This window comes from Melozone crissalis, unplaced genomic scaffold (genome assembly GCF_028551555.1).
Source record: "Melozone crissalis strain CALT ecotype California unplaced genomic scaffold, PUWL_Pcris_2 ptg000003l_1, whole genome shotgun sequence".
NCBI lineage: Eukaryota > Metazoa > Chordata > Aves > Passeriformes > Passerellidae > Melozone > Melozone crissalis.
Window position 1 is genome coordinate 3,162,240 of NW_026535781.1, and position 19,367 is coordinate 3,181,606.

Consider the following 19,367-nt stretch of genomic DNA (forward strand, 5'->3'; position numbering starts at 1 on the left):
GATTCACATGGGATTGTGCAGAGTCTTTTGTCTTTTCTCCACATAATCCTACTCTAAATCCCACTCTACAATCTTACTCTACAATCCTACTCTAAGATGGCTATGGAGAAAATGGTCCTGATATGATTATAGCACTGTTTGCTTCTCCATCTTCCTCTTCACTGAGATGATGAGAGGTGCCAGGGTGGATGCAGCCTCGGCTGAAGTTACAAATGGATGCTGTTCACAAAAAAACCCAAAAAACAAAAAAAAAAGAAAACAAACAAAACCCAAAAAACCAAAAACAGTACAAAACCAAACAAAACAAATAAACAAAAAAAACCCCCAAAAAACAAAAAGACAAAGAACAGTGAACCATTACTTTCCAACCTCAGTGCTTCACAGGCTCAATTGGGATTGCTCTGGGTCCTAAAAAGACCCAGAAAGAGAAGCAATGGGACCATCTGCTACCCAGCAGTCATGTGCAGGACCCAGCCATCACAGGCAAACCTGGCCCACAATCCCACTCATCCATTTATACAGGTTTCTTTATCTTGTTGGGATTTTTGCCCTGCCAGTGCTCTAGAAATGGTGCTTTCTGTCCCTGGGTTTTCTTCCTTTCAGGAAACTCCAAAGCCTCTCATTGGTCCCTCTCTTTGAAAGACAGGCACTGTGCTGATTCCCACAGGGACAGAGAGCAGTGTCTACCGTTCCATGCCCTGCCCCTCGTGTGCTGGATGGCACCTTCCTTCCCAGCAGGGCCAGCCCAGTGGCACTGGGCCCTGCAGTTCCCTCTCTGCCACACAACCTGGCAGTAACCCCGGCGCGGTTCCCGTCTGCTTGAGGGTGCCAGGCAGCAGATGGGGCTGGGACAACTCCCTCCCAGCTGTTCCTGTTTGCATGGCAGAAACCTCTGAGGGTGGGCTGGGGGGCACAAACCAGGGCCCCTCAGAGGCTCACAGTGAGCCCCCCACAGCCCCTCCTGCCCAAATCTCTGACTCCTAGGCTGGGACTGGCTTCACTGGGCTCCTCCACCACCATTTCATGTCTCTGTACCCTGCATTGCTCTACTTCAATTCTTTTGCCATTAGATAAAACTGAACACTCCACCAAATCACAAAAGAGGGCAAAGAAACAGTCAGAGGACAGAGCACCTCTCCTCTCAGGAAATGCAGAGGGAGCTGGAGTTATTCAGTTTTGTGAAGAACAGGCCCCAGGGAGACTTTATTGCCACTTTCCAAGACTTCAGAGTGGCTCTGAAGAAAGTGGGGGACATATTTTTTAACAGGGCCAGTTACAATAGGATGTGGGTGAATATTTTTTAACACAAATAGGATCTAATCAGAACTTGTTTACTTGGAGCATGGTGTGACCCTGGCACAGCTTGCCCCAAGAGCTTGTAGGTGCCCCATCCCTGCAACCATTCCGGCTCCAGTGGGAAAGGGCTCTGAGCAACCTGATCTCTTTAAAGATGTCCCTGCTCATTGCAGGACACTTGCACCAGAGGACATTTACAGGGCCCTGCCAGCCCAGCCCATTCTAGCATTCCTCAGTCTTTTCATTTGAAGAGCACCAAGAGTGGAGGTGAGGAGGAAGGGGGCTCATCTGCTGCCTTGGACTTGAGTGGAGGAGGAGCCCATCACTCAGAGCCTGTTTCACCTGCAGCCCCTTCACATTTTACCTGCAGGAGCTCCTTGGCAGACCAGCGCCGCGCCTCGTCTCTCTGCAGGCAGCAGCTCAGGAAGTCACGCAGGCAAGATGAAAATAGGTTGGGCTGCTGCAGCTTTTGTCTTCCTCCTGTGGCTATCAGGAGTGGAGGCTGGGGAAAAAGGACACACCAGGCTCCACCTGCTTCTTTCCCATCTGTCACTGCTCTCCCAGATCCCATTGATTAAGCTCCACTCTGCAGTGGCAGTTTCTGCCCTGGCAGAGACCCAGAGATGACTTTCCTTTATCAACCAAAAACCCAAACCCCGATGCAGCCACAGCCTCTCCAACATCCCACAGATCTTGCCTTGGCAGCTGATTTCATTGCCTGACCTAGTTAGTGGGAACTACATGAGCACAAGCACATTTCCTTCCCTGACGATTCATATCAGCTTGAAAGGCTTTTTGGAAGAAGGACTTTGCTATACTAACTCTGCTGTATCCAAGGGTTAGTACATGGAAAGTATTTCTGCAGTGGTTCTTGTCCCTTAAGCACTGCTGCCATAAAACAAAACTAATCAGCTTTTTGCTTTGTTCTTGAAAACAATGGGAATTGGAGGGAAAGAAAGGAAATCCACCAGGTATTCTTCAGGTAAGGAAACAAATATTTGGAATCTCATCTTCAACACAGACACATTAAGATGCCTGCACAAATGTACTGGGATGAAACTGCCTGCTTGGACACACAGGAGCCACCTGCAGCTCTGTCTCTCAGCAGTCTGAAAATTGCAGCTTTCCTTACATGGAAAAGAAAAATTTTCATGGTCAAATCAGAAGGAGAGGTTCCATCCCTACAGTCACCCTCTACTCGTTTGGCTACTCAAGTCAATGCATGAATGGTAGGCCCATCCCAGAAAGTGCCAGGAAACAAATGGGAGGTTTTGGCAGGCTCTCCACATCACCAGGCTCTGGCTTGGTGATGTGCAGAATGTGGCTTGGGCCAGGAGAGAATCACGGTCACTGAGTGTTCCAGCAGCACTGCACAAGATGCAGAAGAGACTCTGTGGCCTTTACACCCTCATGCCCAGGTTTCAGGCATGTTTCCCAGTGAGAAGAAACTGCACAGGGGTTAAGTTCCTCTCTAAAAACCAGTGCCTTAGCAACTTTCTTGTGTTTGGCCTTCTTTTCTTCATCTCTGCAAATGCAACACCAGTTCTGAGAGGCTTGCCTTGTGGTTTGAAGGGCATCTTCACAGACAGACAAGTGGGAACAATTTGAAACCCGAAGCAAATGGTGCCTGGGAAGAGCTGGGGAGTGTTTGCCTGTGGTGAGGCTTGAGCTGTCTGGCAATCCCTTTCCATGATGTGCAGAAACATCCAGGTGCTCCCCAAAACTCAGTCCCTCTGGGCATGCAGGCCTCTGGAAACACCTGATGATTCCAGCCTTTCTCCTGCTCAAGAACATCTAACCTAAGCTGATCTCCAGTTTCTTCAGCAAGGCCAAGGATGCTCACTTCCATGCAGCTGACAGTGTCCACGGAGCTCAGCAGGTCTTTCTGATACTCCTCAGGCCAAGGAATTACAGTGTAGATTGGCAAGATAAGGATCGGCTGATCATTATCCAGTGTGGTTCATGTGGAACCAAGCTCTCACACGCTGACAAGTCAGAGGGAGAGAGCTCATTCTGTTTTTGCAAGATGGTATTTAGAAACATAAGACACTGACTTGGAACTATTCAAACCTCAACTTGCAGAATCCATCTCAAATAGACAAAAAGAACAATGGCAAGAGGCCTTGGAGTCTCCATAAAAAGGCCCACCACTGTCATGATAACTCTGTACTCATGGCATTGAAATAGATGGTGACCAAAGAGACTTTGTTATTAGCCTCTTTAACCCAAAGGAGAATTTCAAAGCCAGAAATGGCAATGCACTCCCCTTGTGTACAAATAATTTATGCGGCTCTCTGTCCTTTCCCCACATCACCAGAGGTGACAAAGAGGGTTTTATCCTGACTCTCAGCTGAGCTCAGCCACTGGCCATGGTGGGGAGCTGGAGCCCTCCCTGTCATTAGAACTGTGCAGGTCAGGGATGGCCCTGCTCCTGTGGTAAAGAAACACAGCACCAGTGTCAACTGCCCACGCTGGATCCCAGCCCAGGCACCTGCCTGCAAGCTCATCAACTTGTTAAAGTACCAAGAAACAGCCAAGGGTTTGGCAAACAATTCTAACTGCAGTCAGAGAAAAATACATCCTCAACTTATCCAGGCCACCCACCCAGGTGACTGAACAATGTACAGATGACTTGAAAGCCTGAAAGTTTTGAAGACCCACAGGATTTGGAAAAGATGCTACAGAATGGAAGAGAAGAGCTGTGTTTAAAATATGAAAAAGCAAGCAGAACTGCTTGCGCATTGCTTTGATAGTAGGGTTTTTTCTCTTTTTCTTTTTTGTTTACTTTTCTTTTTCCTTTTTTGCTTACGTTTTCTATAAAATTGAAACTGGGAAGGTCTAACCTCTATTTTTCAGGATGTTTATCACATGTCTGCCCTCTCCACTGAAAAATTATTGTCCTTCAGAAACAGAATTCCAACATTGTTCAAAAAACAAGTGAGAATTGTCAGGCACGGCTGGAGGCCAAAATGGCAGGTTTCTGAACTGGTTAGGTTTCTGAACTGCCACTTCCCTTTCTGATACAACCAAAGCTACAGCAGATGCTGATGTGTTGCAGGGGCATTTTTAGAAGGAGACCTTGGTGGAAGTGGTGCCAGCAGATGGCAATGGGATTTCGTCCAATGGCACACAGAACATGGGACAGGTGAGAAAGACAATGGGATCAGTGAGTATTTGCACCTTACCAAGACAGGAGTTGCATTCCAGGAAGGAACTTCTCGTTCCACCATTTCGATGCCCACGATTCCCAAAGACCATATGTCCACTTTGGGGCCACATGGTTGACCTGTCAGCACTTCAGGCGCCAGCCACCCAGCAGCGCCGGCCACGGAGCTCCGTCTGCCCTGCTCAGGGCTGAGCTGAGCAAAGAGGCCAAAGTCAGCTGTGGAGAAAACAACAAACCATGAAAGCCAGCTCCAATTAGGAAACCAAGCAAAAGAATTTCCCACTCTCAGGCTCAGAATGTGCTGTTGAATCTCCTGGAGAACTGTCCACGCTCGATTTCCTTGGGGCTTCAGCCAAGGGAGTATGGAATTGGCCACTTCCAAAAAATCCCAGGTTTCTTAACGCTGCTCACAGCAGTGGACTTTATTCCCCTGAAGCTTTAGATTGTAGCTCCCTCTGTCTGGAAGGGACACACACAGAGCAAGACCACTCTTGACTGCTTGTGGTTCCTTATACCTCTGTGCACATTCCAACTGTGCCCTCAGCTCGCAGCAGGGGTCCCTGCACTGCCACCAGCACCATTTTTGGGGAGCTGGCAGTCACTCCAAGCAGCCCCACACCCACATCCCTGGAATGCTGCACCTGACCAAGAATATACTGACCCAGCTTGACAGAGCCGTCGGTTCTGAGAAGGATGTTTCTGCTCTTCACATCTTGGTGGATAACATGGTTTGAATGAAGAAAATCCAGTCCTTGCAGGCACTGAGCGAGAAAACAGAAACAGAAGGGCAAAAATGAGTGATGTGATTTCATCACACAAGAAAGGAAGCAAAGAATCTGAAAGATTCCCTCTCCAGGGGAATGGGGAGTAATGACAGAACAGTAATGGCCACTGAGAGGAAGAGCTTGCTGCTCCAACACCTGCAGAGCAGGACCTTTCTGAGGAAAGGCGCGTCAGCTTTTGAAAGAGCAACAGCACCTGCTGTTGTAGGCTGTCCCCTGCCATCCAGCCAGGATGACTCCTGCTGCAGTGGACATGCTTTTGCCATTCAGAGGACAAAGGAGGGGTTTGGAAAGGAGAAATTCCTCCCTTTATTGTGAAGTGGATCACTTTTGGGTGGGAGGCTGCATGACAAAGATTTTCTTGCTGGCCTCAGCACAGGCTTGGAAGTATCACACCAGTCACTTTCCAGAAGCAAAGAGCATTTTGGCTGCACTACTATCCTTTTCAGCTGAGGACTGTGAGAAATGAGTCTTTTTCCTTTGCTGATCATTTCAAATCCTGCCACCAGCACCTTTGCTTTTACAGGCAAGGAATGCAGTGAAGACAGACTCCAGGCAAACATTTAGAGAGGCAAGGTGGAGAACAGCAAATACAAATACAAATACAAGAATACAAGAGACAGAGTGAGAATACAACAGCAGGAGCTAAGAGTACTGGCACTGAGTACAGGGAGTGCAGGGGCACTGGCAGGCCTTTCACTTGAGATGCTTTTACTTGCCCATAGCATACCAGCAACACAGAAACAAAGTTCAGCACAGGAAATCACTCCTGTTCTGAGCCTCTGTTTCCCAGACAATGCTGCCCAAGCCCTTGAAAACACAGCTGGGATTGCTGACCTCCCGACTGATGGCTGCCATCTCATCTTCTGACAAGTAGGTCTGGCTGATGACATTGCTCAGAGTGCCTCCATCCATGTACTCCATAACCAGGGACAGTTCCTCACCCACAAGGTAGCTGAAAGGAGGAAACAAGGGTATGGAGATGAATGTACATGGCTAGGTTGCTGTTTGGAAAAGACAGGTTGGTTCTTCTTTTCAGGTCCCTTTGAGACAAAGACAAAATAAAAGAATATACATTCCCTCTTGGCTGTGCATTGTTTGCCATCTGTGCAGTCTCAAGGAGAAAGAAAGGCACAGCTGCAAAAAAGGAGATGTCTTAGATGGGCAGCAAGCAAAATGTGCAGTTTAGTAACAGCCCAGATAAAAAACCTGTCATGCATGGTGTTTCTGGAAAAAAGCACCTAGTCTTCCTGGCATGCATAGCAATGGAAAACAGTGGCAACAATCCAAGGGAAATCCTTGTTAGTTTACCTGGACGTAGGAAGACACTAGAAAAATATCAAGCTCCAAAACAAAGTGGTGGCTGTGAATACAGAGATCATTGATTTTGTAAGACACGAGGCTCATCCGGGTTTTTGAACAATTTTCAAATACCATGTGCCAGCGAAGACTCACGCAGACAAAATGCAATCTCTTCCCATCCACTGAGATGAAAAGAGCAATAATAATTAGACAATAATTACAGCTCTATTTTCTGCCAGTGACCAAAGTGGGATTTTACCTTGCATGTTTGCAATATGTGAACAAACATTCATGGGACAAAAGCACAACTCACCTGTCTAAACAGTTGACCAGGTTGGGATTCCTGTTCACCTTCATGACCATGAGTTCACTGACTTTTAGTTCATTCTTCCTCAGTCTTTGAAGCTGTATTTTCTTGATGGCCACCTAAAACGACATTGAAAATCAGTAACTTGAGAGGTTGGTGGCACGAGACCACAAGGCACGTGGAGCGAGTGATCTTGCAATGACACAGCTGAGCTGTGCCAAACTGCCTTGTGATTAGGCACTGCAGTCATTAGGAACTGACATTCCAGCAGCCCATTTCTCTGCTCCCTTGGGAGCCAGTTACAGGACACGTGGGGCCACTGACATTTTGCCTTGACCACTTGGTAACAGCAGTGTCTCAGTTATCACCCACAAACCTCTGACCGCACTCTCTGCTGCTTTGTTTGGGACTCAGAAGAAGTAATCCATGCCTTAATGCTCTGTGGATACATCTTGTGATATGGGCAGGGCTTAGGGCTTTCAGGGACGCCTTGCAGGTCTCTCCCTATGTGCAGTTCCCAAGTGCAGCATGGCAGGTGGCCAAGGAACTACCAGTAACTTTCAGATGGATTTGCTGGCAGCCAGAAATGAGAACTCAGGACTCTGAAGCTGTAGCCTCAAAGAGCAGTGAGGTGCTCAAAGGCACCGCCTTTGTTTTAGCAATGGAGAGCGAGTGAGCGCGTCCTTCTCTGAAAGGAACCGCTGCCCTCCGTGCCTTCCTTCCGGCAGCTGAGGAGGACAAAGTCCCAAATGTGTTCTGTGGGCTGGCACCAGTCTGTGCTTCTTGTGCCTTTTCAGCACAGCTCTGCCCAAAGCTCCAGCCACAGCTCACACCAGAGGGGAAAGCCCTCGAGTGCAGCAGAGTCTGCAGAGGCTGTTGACATTTACCTCTCCTCCTGTGGCAGTGTCGAGTGCTTTACAAACATCTCCAAAAGTCCTAGAAACAAAACAGAAGCAGAGAAAGGAGAAGCCATTTAGATCTTGCAGTGAAAGTCAGCCCACACAGGAGATCTATGCTGTAAATGCCGCAGACCTGCAGGACACTGGAAGCATGGAGATGTCTTTGACAATGCCTTCTGAGCACACTTAGAAATTCTGATCCGCACTGACAATCTAAGCCCAGTGCCTGAACACATTTGCAGCTTGTCTGACTTTACATTTGATACCTATTGCGCCAGCAAAACACCTGATGCATAGTTTTGTACAATTAACATTGCTTGGACTCACCCACTGCCAATATTTTCCAGTTCAATGTATTTTACAATAGGATTTTCCATCTTCACCATTGTCCCTGAGGGAAACAAAATGCAAGATGTTCACTTTAAAGCAGAGATCCCACCTTCTAGGAGATACAAAAGGCAGCCCCACTGTCTGGAGCTCTGAGCCTTCCCTTTGTGGACAGCTGGCTAACAACAACAGGAACAGCAACTGGAACAACAAGAAAAGAACAGCAGGCCCACAGCACAAGTGGCTGGCACAGAGACTGATTTCCAGCATCCTTTGAATTGAGAGACCTCTAGACAGCAGGCACACAGGGAAGCACAGGGAGATACATTCAGAGGAGACTGAGATCAGAAGAGAATACCTACCTAGGCAAGTAAGTTTGTCATCTAGAAACATTAAGGAGAGCTGGAACTAACAGTGCCTTTGTTTTCTTGGGAATAAACACTGTGCGATTTATAAAAGGTTTCCTACTTGCTAAGATTAAATGCACCTGGACATCTAGAATCAATTCCTCTGAACAGAAGCTAAGTTCAGAACAGGAGGAATATTGCCAACTGTTCCCATCTTTTCCACCTTGCAGCAGTTTGCCAGAAGAATGCCTCTGTGTTTGTAAACCAGAGCAGCTCATGCTAGAACCAATCCCCACGGGGCTTTCAGCATCAGAACCCTCACCCTTTATGAGCAGACTGAGCTCAAAGACGCCCTTGCCCGTGCCCCGTGTGAAGAACCGCGCCGCTTCTCTTCACCCTGACCGTGCGGATCAGTCGCTCCCATTGCACTCGCCCTCTTGGCACCGCACACGTCCCCATCTTCCCAACTCGGCATGGCAGGCACGGGCACAGAGGACAGCAGTGCTCCTCAGGCGCCCCTGTGACACAGAGAGCTGCCCAGAGCAGATGCTGACCCTCTTGTGAGCCCAGGCCGTGCGAGGCAGAAGCCGGCCCAGAGAAGGGGCTGCTGCCTCAGGCAGCTCCGCGCTGCAGCAGCCGGGCAGCAGCGGGATCCTCCCAGCTAAGGGAGGCTCCGGCCTCTGCATTCCCACCAGCCCTCAGGGGCAGGGCAGTGACCACAACAAGGCTGGCAAAGCCCAAGCATGAGCACTGACAGGCACTGATGGGAAGAACCCAGAGTCAGCCTGAGCCCCGGACAAGCTGTTGCCCCCATTCAGGATACACCAGGATGGGCTTTGAGATCAGCCACACCGAGGCGCAGATCAGTGCCCTTTTTGTCCCAACAGGTGATGGTAGACACCGAATCCACTGGGCTCTGGTCTCAGCCCCACCAGGTCTTATCTGAGAGCACAGCACTGGCAGCTGTTACGGGCAAGAAGCAGATTCATTGGGTTGTGCTGCAGAATCACAAAGGGCTTGATGTGTTCTCCTAGAGACTGATCTCAGCAGGGTTTCTGCCAGTGGCTGAGACTCAAGCAGTCACAGCCTTCTGCTGATCCAGGAACAATCCCTGCTTCTGCCTTCAGCGGAGAGGGAAGCCCAGGCAAACTCCAGCCAGTCTAAGCTGCCCTCAGAAGCAGCAGGAACACCCAGAGCTCTCTCTTGCTGTCTCGGAGCAATGCCAGCACTTCTGTGACACGAAACTGAGCAGAACCCTTTGGTACAGCTATGCTGACACGTGCACACAACACACTGTCCCTCAGATAAGAAAGATACCAGACGTACTCTGCTGCTCCAGGGAGTCACCCGCCATCTCCTGTTGCTGAGCAGCAGCTGGGTCAGCACGGGAGGTGAACCAAGGGCTCAGGCTCCACTTCTTCAGCTGGGGAGCAAAGGCTCCTTGGGACAGCGCTGCTGCTTCTGCAACAGCTTCAGTGTCAGAGTCGGTGTAGATCTGAGACAAGAAATGAGTTGATGTCAGGAAGGTGTGGCAGAGATTGCCCTGAAATGCAAGAGAGATTGCCATTTGAAATGCAAGCCCTTAGGAAGCTGCTGTCAGCCACATGCAGAGCTCTTCAACTGGATTGCTTTGGATGTCCACTTGTGAAACCAAATGGTCAAAACCAAAGGCTGGTTTTACATTAGTTCATAGCCAGTTTCTTGTTCTAAAGGACGACTGCAGCAACGATCGCTCCACTTCTCTCAAAGACTCCTTTCCCCCTCCTAGGTCTGCAGATACATTTGCAGCTCCTCATTCTAATGTTCTACCTCCTGCCATGAAATTCTCTTTTTCTGCACCTTCCTCGGGACGTGCTTATCCTGCAGCATCTCTGGATGGGTCAGTTCCTGGGCCTCATGCCAGCCTCGGGGCTCTTGGTTGCCCGTCATTTGCTGGAACTCTCTGCAGGCTGCCAGGTAGGATGGCGACACTTCCACCTCAAGTCAAACAGAACAAAGCAGTCAGAGACTACAGCTTGTCCCTGTCAGCCAGGAGTTATCGACTGGGAAGAAAGGAAAGAAAAGGACAGGAGCATTCACAAGGGATACAGACAGCTTGTAGCTCATATTCCAAATCTATGTGAGTGACCATGTTCACCGGCAAAAACACCTCAAGAAACAAGGTCACCTGGAAGAAGCCAGCAGGAGTTCATTCAGATGACTGCTGGCTAAATGGCCAGAGCAGTAATGCCACTGTCTAGAGCATCAGCTGAGATTCAGCAGAGCAGGCAGTGTCCTTGAGAGCAGCTCTGACAGAGGCCTCATCAGGATGGCACTCAGAGGCATCACCCACCCCCTGCTGCTGCTCTGCACTGGAAAGGCAAGGAGGGCAGAAACCACCCCTTGGGTGACTGCAGTGCCTATTGCTATTTCACTTACATGCTTTTCTAGATCCTTTTGCTCCTGAAGGAGGCGATTAATTTTCTCTTTGATAATTTTAATTTTTTCGTCTAGCCTCTTCTTCCTTGCCTTGATCCTAGCCTCAATTTCCTGCAGCTCTGTCTGCATCTGTTCATCAATTTTCTGTGAAGAACAATGGAAAGGACTCACTTTCATGAGTAGAGTGGCTGCCATTCCTTCATTCACCTGTTTTTGTTGATTGCCCCTCTGCATAGGGAGATACTTCTCCTCTTGGATGTCTTCATTCCTCCTCTTCGCTGCCATGATGGCACTCTGAGCTTCAGGCAGCTCTGCTTGTGGCTCTGCCTTGTTCTGTACACACAAAAGCAGAGCAAGTGACTGAGAGCTGCCATCAAGCTCAGCTTTTCCCTCTTTTAGCCTCAAAATCACATTTATTCAGCCCCTTTTTCTGCTTCCCTACCCAGCTCTGCTTCCACTGTAACCATCCTGTCCTGGTGCTGATCTCTGCAGATTGCAAGGCTCTGTCCTTCCAGTGCCTGTGGGACTCCTGGCTTCCTCAGTCCCAGGAGCTCTGGTTTATGCCCCTCTTCCTGCCCTTCCCTCTGTCCCCTGGCCAGTCAGGCTCACCTGGCCATTCTCCTGTGGCTCTTCCACCTGCTGCCGGAGCTGCTCTTCCTGCCCTCGGGCAGGGAACAGCTCTCCCTGAGTCTGGCATGGCATCTCAGATAAGGCAGTGTGCTCCTGCTCTTTCTCTAGAAGCACCTGCACAGAAAGCAAGACAAGATGGGTTTCAACTTCCCATACGCCCTTTGTGGGCCAAGACTCAAAGGCTGCTGGGCTCACACGTTCCCAAAGCACTGTGCTGCTGCTCTGCTGGGTCGTTCTCTGCCCGAGGGGAGGCACAGATTCCAAAGTGACCCTGGCCCTACAATCAGGGGCCATCTGGGACTGAAGCCCCAACAGCCTCTCAGGCAGCTGGCAGGGAAGGGGTGGCATTTCTCAAGGGTCTGGTGAGGGCCTCCCTCTGCTTCTGCCATGTCCTGTTTGTCTTTCAGTAGTGACTGACACCCCGCCCTGTCCCACAGCTCCATCCTGGCTCTGCAGGGGCTTCCTGGGTGAGCTCACTCCTTGTGAGAGACACTTCTGGGGTTCACCTTCTCTTCAGGCCTGCACCAGCTTTGTGACTGCCTGACATCCACATTCTTGTTAGAAAACCGGGTCATTCAGGAGATGAGGATGCGTGCAAAGATCTCTGATGGAAGTCAGAGAATCTCTATGGCCACCTCAGTATATGGAGGAAGACCAAGGTGTTTCTTCTCCCTCTTTTGTCAACTGAGAATTCTGACCAGCAGTAACAGAGTTTCTCATAAGGCCCCATTAACGAATGCACTTATACAGCCCTGGGGATGCCAGTGAAGGAAACCATGTGTCATGTAATGCGTGTATGAGCAAAGTCACCAGACCCCAGCTACAGCATGGGATAGTTCCACTCCCTTAGGACATGCAAAAATTTAAAGGATAAAAAGAAGGCTTCAGGGCACAAGAAGCTGGAGGAGGAAAACAGGAGGGGAAAAAACAACCATCTCTGGAGGGGGAAACATCTCTGCCTGCTCAGGATCAGTCAATGGAACTTGTCTCTACCCCTCTCCTGAAGGGATGCCTTTAGGTGAGCTTTGCATCTTCCACTGCTTTGGAGCAGAGCCAGGAAGATTCAAATAGACAGATAGACAGATCTCACTGTTATAATCTCTCTTTACTGTACTGTGGTATTTATATTCTTTGAATGGAGAGAGATATAATTCTGTCTCCTAGGTTTTTTTTAAGGGAAGGTAGTGAGAAAATCATAGAAGGAGAGAAAACAATTATTATCTCTACTTGCTGTTCTTGTTTTTTAGTACATGAAGAATGTGTTATAGTGATTGTTTACTGAAAGTGATTTGTTAATTGGATTTTAGTGATAGCTGTTTAGCTTGATTAGCTAATTAGATAAAAACTGTGTCGTGACTTTCTGGAGACAGTCACGAGTTTTTCTTTAGCAGCTTTTTAGTAAAGTATCTCTTTAGTATAGTTTTAATATAGTGCTAGTGTAATATAACATAGCTTAAGAAAGCATTTGTTTAACATTCTAAATCATAGAGTCAAAGCACAATATTCACCACGTGGGGGTCACCCTGAATCAACACTGTCATTTCTGTCGCTACACACATCAACACTCGGTAGCAGTGCCCCGATCAGCAGCCATCCTGAACTTGCTCTCCTGTTGCTTCAGTAACCCTCACTCTTGGGGAATCTGGAGCGTGTGGGTCCCTATGGAATGCAACCAGACCCAGAGCACTGCACTGGGAACTGCACTCTCTGTGCATCTGTGCTCGGGCAAGTTCTTCTCTTGGACTCGACCACACTGATAGTGCTGAAGTGGCTGGAATCAGAAATGCAGCTCAGCCCCTCCCAGCTCCTCTAAACTCCGAGGGCCATCTGGAATGCAAGGGCATTGATTTCCTGCTCAATTCCCAAACACAACACACACTGATTCCCTGGGCTGCCAAAAGACACAGGAGCCGTTAACTTGAAAATGATGGGCAAGCCCTACTGGCTGGTCTGGCACCAGAACAGCTCGTTCTGCACCAACATCCCTGCCCCAAACTATGTGTTCTTGTGCAAAAATACTGCATTATCCAGAACTGCCTCCTTGAAAACTAAAATTCTAGCAGAATTTCTGCCGGTGCTGTAAAAGGGCAGGAAAGATTGAGAAAAAGCTCCCTTGCTCCCTGGAGAAGGAGAAATTGAACAAGGGTTCTCCTATCAAACAAACAAATAAACAAAATGTGAAAGTGTTACCTATTCCAGTGTCTAAAGCACTTGGATGCAGTGAAGGGATGTTTGGCAGGGAAACAGCCCTTGTGCTGAGCATTGGCTCTATGGATCTAAGGCAGGGATCTATGGAAGTCTGCCTGAAGGTCCCTCAGGAGCCCCCATTGTCCAGGCTAAAGCTCCCTCAGCCCCTCCTCCCTGGCCTTGTGCTGCCCCCCCTTGCCCAGCTCCCCTGTCCTTCTGTGCACACGCTGCAGCCCCTCCATGACTTTCTGCTTCCCAGGGCCCACAGCTGCACACAGCACTCCAGCTGTGGCCGCAGCGCTGCCCAGCACAGGCCACGCTCCCTGCCCTGCTCCTGCTGCCCCACTGATGCTGGCACAGCCACCGTGCCCTTGGCCTTCTTGGCTCCCTGGCCCCACGCTGCCTCATCTTCAGCTGCTCACGGCCGCCAGCCCTGCGTCCTTTGGGCCCACGCAGCTCCCCAGCCACAAAGGTGCCCATTTCACTTCAGATACAGCAGGCACCATTGCAAGATGGCCTTCCTGTTCTACCACCTCATGTTCCAAGTAGATATCATAAAATTTGATAGGAATAGGATTCTAAGTCACTCTGTTTAAATTGAAATGATCTAATTCAACTGTACAGGAAATGGCTCCTAATTAAATTTTCCCTATCTGCTGTCTGCAAGCATCGTTCTCTTTTCAAAACTAGGTTTTTAATTCTTTAAACTCTGAGAAGGAAATTTAAAAATATCTATAGCTGCCATTATTTTTTTTGTTACAGGCAGGAATATGGATTTTCTTTCAGCCTTCCTAGCTGGCCCTGTACAGTCTATTGCTACTGGCCAAGCTCACATCTTCCTCTACAATTCTTAAACACCAGGAACATGAAATGTTCCTTTCTCACTCACCTCAGGATCAGCACCTCTGAATACACGGATCATGTGATCTGGAGTGGGCAAGGGAAAATTAACAAGTGCTGTGAGAAAACTGCCTGGGCTGCTGAATCCCACAGAAAAGTAGAAGTCAACTCAAACAGAGAGTATTTTTCTTTATCAACATCCCTCCACGTGACATAGTTCTTTCACACAGCCAGCAAGAGATCAGGACAATAATCTTGGTTGTGCCTACACTTTGGCCTGTCTAGTCAGTAAATGAATACAAACATGATCAAGGGAATGCAAATTGTTCTTCAATACTCAATGCTTCTGTTCTGTCCAACAGATAAAGCAGCTTTTGTTCTCTTGTCTTTCAGGTACTTTTTTCAAAAAAGAAGTTGCATGCACTTATTCCCATTAAGTTGCTGAAAACAGTCACCCAGAAAAGCTTGCCCCAAATCCCCCTGAGCTGTGGCAGTTCTATTGTGAAACAGCACAGCAGCAGCTCCAGGGCTAAGGAGCAGACACTCACTGCTTTGGCATTTGCACTTCACTGCAAAGGGAATCGCTCTTTTAGCACTCAGGCAAGGGTCAAAACAGACAGTCAAAACCTTTCATTACAAAATTTAGAATAAAAGAAGCTTTCCCTGAGTTCTGGGGAGAACTACAAAGTCCTTAGAAGGCCTTCTGAGAAGGCCTCCCAGGCTGCATTTTGGAAGTTGTCCTGCCTGTCCCAGCAAACTGAGGAAATGACAGACTCTGCTGCCACAGACTCTCCCGTGGAGGGAACGGAAGCCCTGCAGGTTCCCCTGCAAATGCTGCCCCTGTGGCTACAGACACCCTCTTTTTAGCTGAACCTCTTGACAGGAGCTTTACCAAACCAGAGGCATCCTAATGCTCTTTCAAAATCAACTCAGTCACTAAGAAAGAGCAAGAAGACATGGAAAAGCCAAGTTAGGTTACACCCTAGCCTAAATAGAGTTGAAACCTCTACTTACTTGCCAGGCTGGTAATGAAATAGGCGGAATAAACAGTGCCATACACGGTGCAAACTGCAGCAGCAAGTTGCTCAATCATTGTAGCACTGTTGTTGAAGTTTACTCCAACCAAGACTCCTGTCAGTGTGCAGCTACACGCTGACAAAGGCCACAATCAGGAGGACGCTCCTGATCTGAGCAACCCCTAGGACTGCTCTGGCACTGAGGCCTTCCGTACACCAAGGCAACCTTCTGATGTCACCACGACGATGTGGCAACCATGCCCTGATATCACAAAGCAAAGTATGACAAAGCAAACATGACAAAGCATGTTAGTCTGTGAATTTTTGCACAGCAATAACCAGCCTTTCCTACAGCAAACACAAAATGGCCTCGGAAGTTCTCCTCTGACACAAAGCAGCACAAACTCCCCCCATGGGCCAAACCCTGTTGTTCAGGGATCCAAGAGGAACTCCAAGAGTGCCCCAAGCACCTACAGCCTGTACCCCAGCTGAGCACTCAGATGGGACACAAGCAAAGGAAACCAGACCAAGAAAATGGCCCAAAGCATTGTACAGAACCAGGAGAGAAAGCACTATTGGCATAGAAGTTGAAGTAATTCCTAAGAAATCACCCCATATATCTGCATGTTTATAGGATGTTCCCAGGGCTGCTGTGTATGTACATCTCTTCCTCTGTTCTGCCTTTCTTCCCCTTTGGCAGCAGTCGAACTGGCAGCATCTGCCCGCCAGCAGCAGCTGCTCCAAGCTGGGAACGCCACTGGCGGTGCTGATTTCCAGAGGCTTCTGTGTGCCAGGGGAAGCCAAGGCAGGAGCGGGATGAACGGTGCTGGTGCTGCTGCTGCTCTGTGCCAGAGAGCCCCGGCTGGGCAGGGCACGGTGCCCACTGCGCTGCGGGCTCCTTCTCCTGCCACAGCTGGGCACACCTGGCCACAAGGCATGACAACTTGTGGGCAAGCCAAGGGGTTTCTGGGGCTGCACTGCTCTGCACACACCCAGCACACCTGCAGCACAGAATTTTAACCCTCAAACAGGTAAACCAAAGGGAAACAGGTGGAAAAGATTTCATTTCAACCTTTCTTTATGCTTCAATAGAAATGACCAAAATGAAAGTTACCAAGCAGGGCCCAATCCACACTGCCAGCTCAGTGTGAGAAAAGAGGCATTACTTTATTTCAGTGCTGGGTGCGTGGGAATCACTTTCCTGAAACATGCACACCCACGTGTTAGTATCCATGGATCTAAGACATTATTTTTATTCATTACTTTTATTCATTACTTTTGTTCATTACTTTGCTCAAACTCACAGGCAAAGTATGATTTAAACATGTCAAATACTTGCAGGCAAAATGATTTAAACATGTCAAATACTTTGTGAGAATGTTTAACATTCTCACAAAGTATTTGACATGTTTAAATCACTTCCCCAAAATTACTGACATTTAGAGTAGGGGTCTCTTGAGGGTCTCTGGTGGTCATGTGGTGAACATCCCGTTCCTCAAATTCTCCTCCCATGGTTAGGAGCCTTCTTCTCCTTGAATGCATTGCAGCTACCTCCTCAGTAGGCCCACTGTCTTTATTCTCAAGGCTAAGCCATCCACTTGCACACATTAACCACTGGTGTGAGGGAAGGTACGACTAAGCACTGCCTGGTAAAGCTTAACAAATTCACAATTTATTGCAGATCACCACTTCCCCAACATCTCTTGTTCCTTCTCTGGGAATCAAACACAAGCATTTTGTGATCACTGAGCCCAAGGCCGCCTCCAGCCCTCCTGTCACCCAGCAGCCCTTCTCTCCTCACAAACAGCAGGCCCAGCAGTGCCTTCCCTCACTGCCTCAGTCACCAGCTGTGTCAGGAGTTCTCTGTCACACACTCCAGGAACATCCTGGACTGTTTGCTCTCCGCTGCACTCTGTTGCCAGCAGACATCCCCACCCTGTTCCATGCCCCTTGCAGAACCCTGCACCTGCTGTCCATGGGCACCTGGCAAGGGGAGGCACTCACGGCAGAGATGCACCAGCTGCCCTGGGCAGGAACCAAAACCCTCTGGTGGCACAGCTGCTGGCCTGTGTCTGGCACAGCTCTGCACGCCCCACTCCTCACGGGCTCTGGGCTGGAAATGCAATTGCACTTTCTGCCTCATGGAGAAATACCAGGGCTGCACAAACAATGGCCAGCAGGCCACATCCCAAAGGCACTGCAGCATGGAGTTGAGAAGGAAGAAGACCCTTCCCCAATTCCTAACCATACCAAAACCACCATAATGGGGACTTTTAATCTTCTGAATGGAGAGTTGATTCACAGGGTAGCAAGCGAATCTTCCAATGGAGTTGAAGTTTGGTAGAGTTTTTATTCTGAGTCCTACTCAGACTGTTGATTTGAAAATTTATTTTAAAATATTTTTTAAAAGGCTGTGCAGTCATATGGTTTTGTTCTAATACCAAAATGGCTAGATGAAATGTACTGGCATTTTAATTACATCCAACTCATTAGTCTGTAAAAGCTTTCCTGCAGAATAGCCACTAAACAAGAAATGAAAATCTGTGGACTGTGGACTTTGCAAATTTCTACTAAACTTATCAGACAATGAGACATTTTTAGGTAGATCATAGAGCAAATTAATTCCTATGGATAACTTGATTTGGATAAACCTGTTGATTTCAAATTAAAACTGCCAGCACATACTAAGTGGAAATCTGAATAGTCACTTCTATGAGTTCTGAATTATTAGATAGTCATTGTCTGCCATATTAACAAAAATTACCATTCTGGCTATTTTTTTTACTTACAGCCAGCTCTTCAACACTCTTTGTAACATCAGAAAGAGAGTTTGTAGCAATGTGAACCATGGGTTGGTGGAGCATTGCAGAAGGCTCCTATGTCAGCACTAAACGTTCACATTTACCATGGCATCACTTCTTGCCTAAAATTCCAAGCTACAGCTCAGTTCCTGCAGTATAGATTCACACTTGTAGTCTGTATTTGCAGCTTGTTCTTATTTCCCTGACCAGGAAAATATCATGCTTGGATCTCAAATCAAAATAAAACGAGGAGACAGTCAGGTTCTGGATAGGTATAGCAAGAACTAAGAGATTTTTTTGCAAATATGTTGAAAAGTTGTTTGTACATGCTGCAAAACCAGCCGATTAAAGACTTGCACTCTAACTTGCAAGCTGAGCTTTGCCTGTTCTTTCTGGACTGATTTCTTGAGGCCAGAAACTGAAGCTAATCAGTAAGAGAATCAAAACCACAGGAGTAGTTTGGAGAGTATTGTAAATTATTCTGTCATGATGCTTTTTGCCTAAAAGTTCTGGCCATCATCCGATTGGAGTAATTAGAGGAGATCGAAGCCATCATACTGTGCCTGTGCACACAATTCCTTCCCAGGAGTAATCCATGAAGTAACGCTGACAAACCCACACCAGCAGCGGCTGCCACACAGTCATGAAGCAGAGAATTTGTATTTCTGCTACACTTGGACAGCTGAAGATGCCTCTGCTGAGCTAATTTTAGTGACTGCCCACCACAGATGAGACCTTGTGGTCAGTCTCCAGCAAGTCAGGGCAGGTAATATTCTGCCTAAATGAAGTAAGTCTAGCAATACATAGACCATGGGGTCTGAGGAAAGCCAGCAGCTGTGGGAGATTTAATTTGTTTCTGTATCTTTCTTTTTACTAATTTATTGCAGTCAATTAGTTAAAGAATGGAAACTTTTGCCATACCATTGGCTGAAAGGTTGGTCAATCTTCCATTCATGACTCCTCTGAAAGCATCACCCCAGTGTTTTTATCAGTAGCTCTTCCATCATCATGGCACACACAGCATTTCCTGCAGCTCTTGCTGGAGTCAG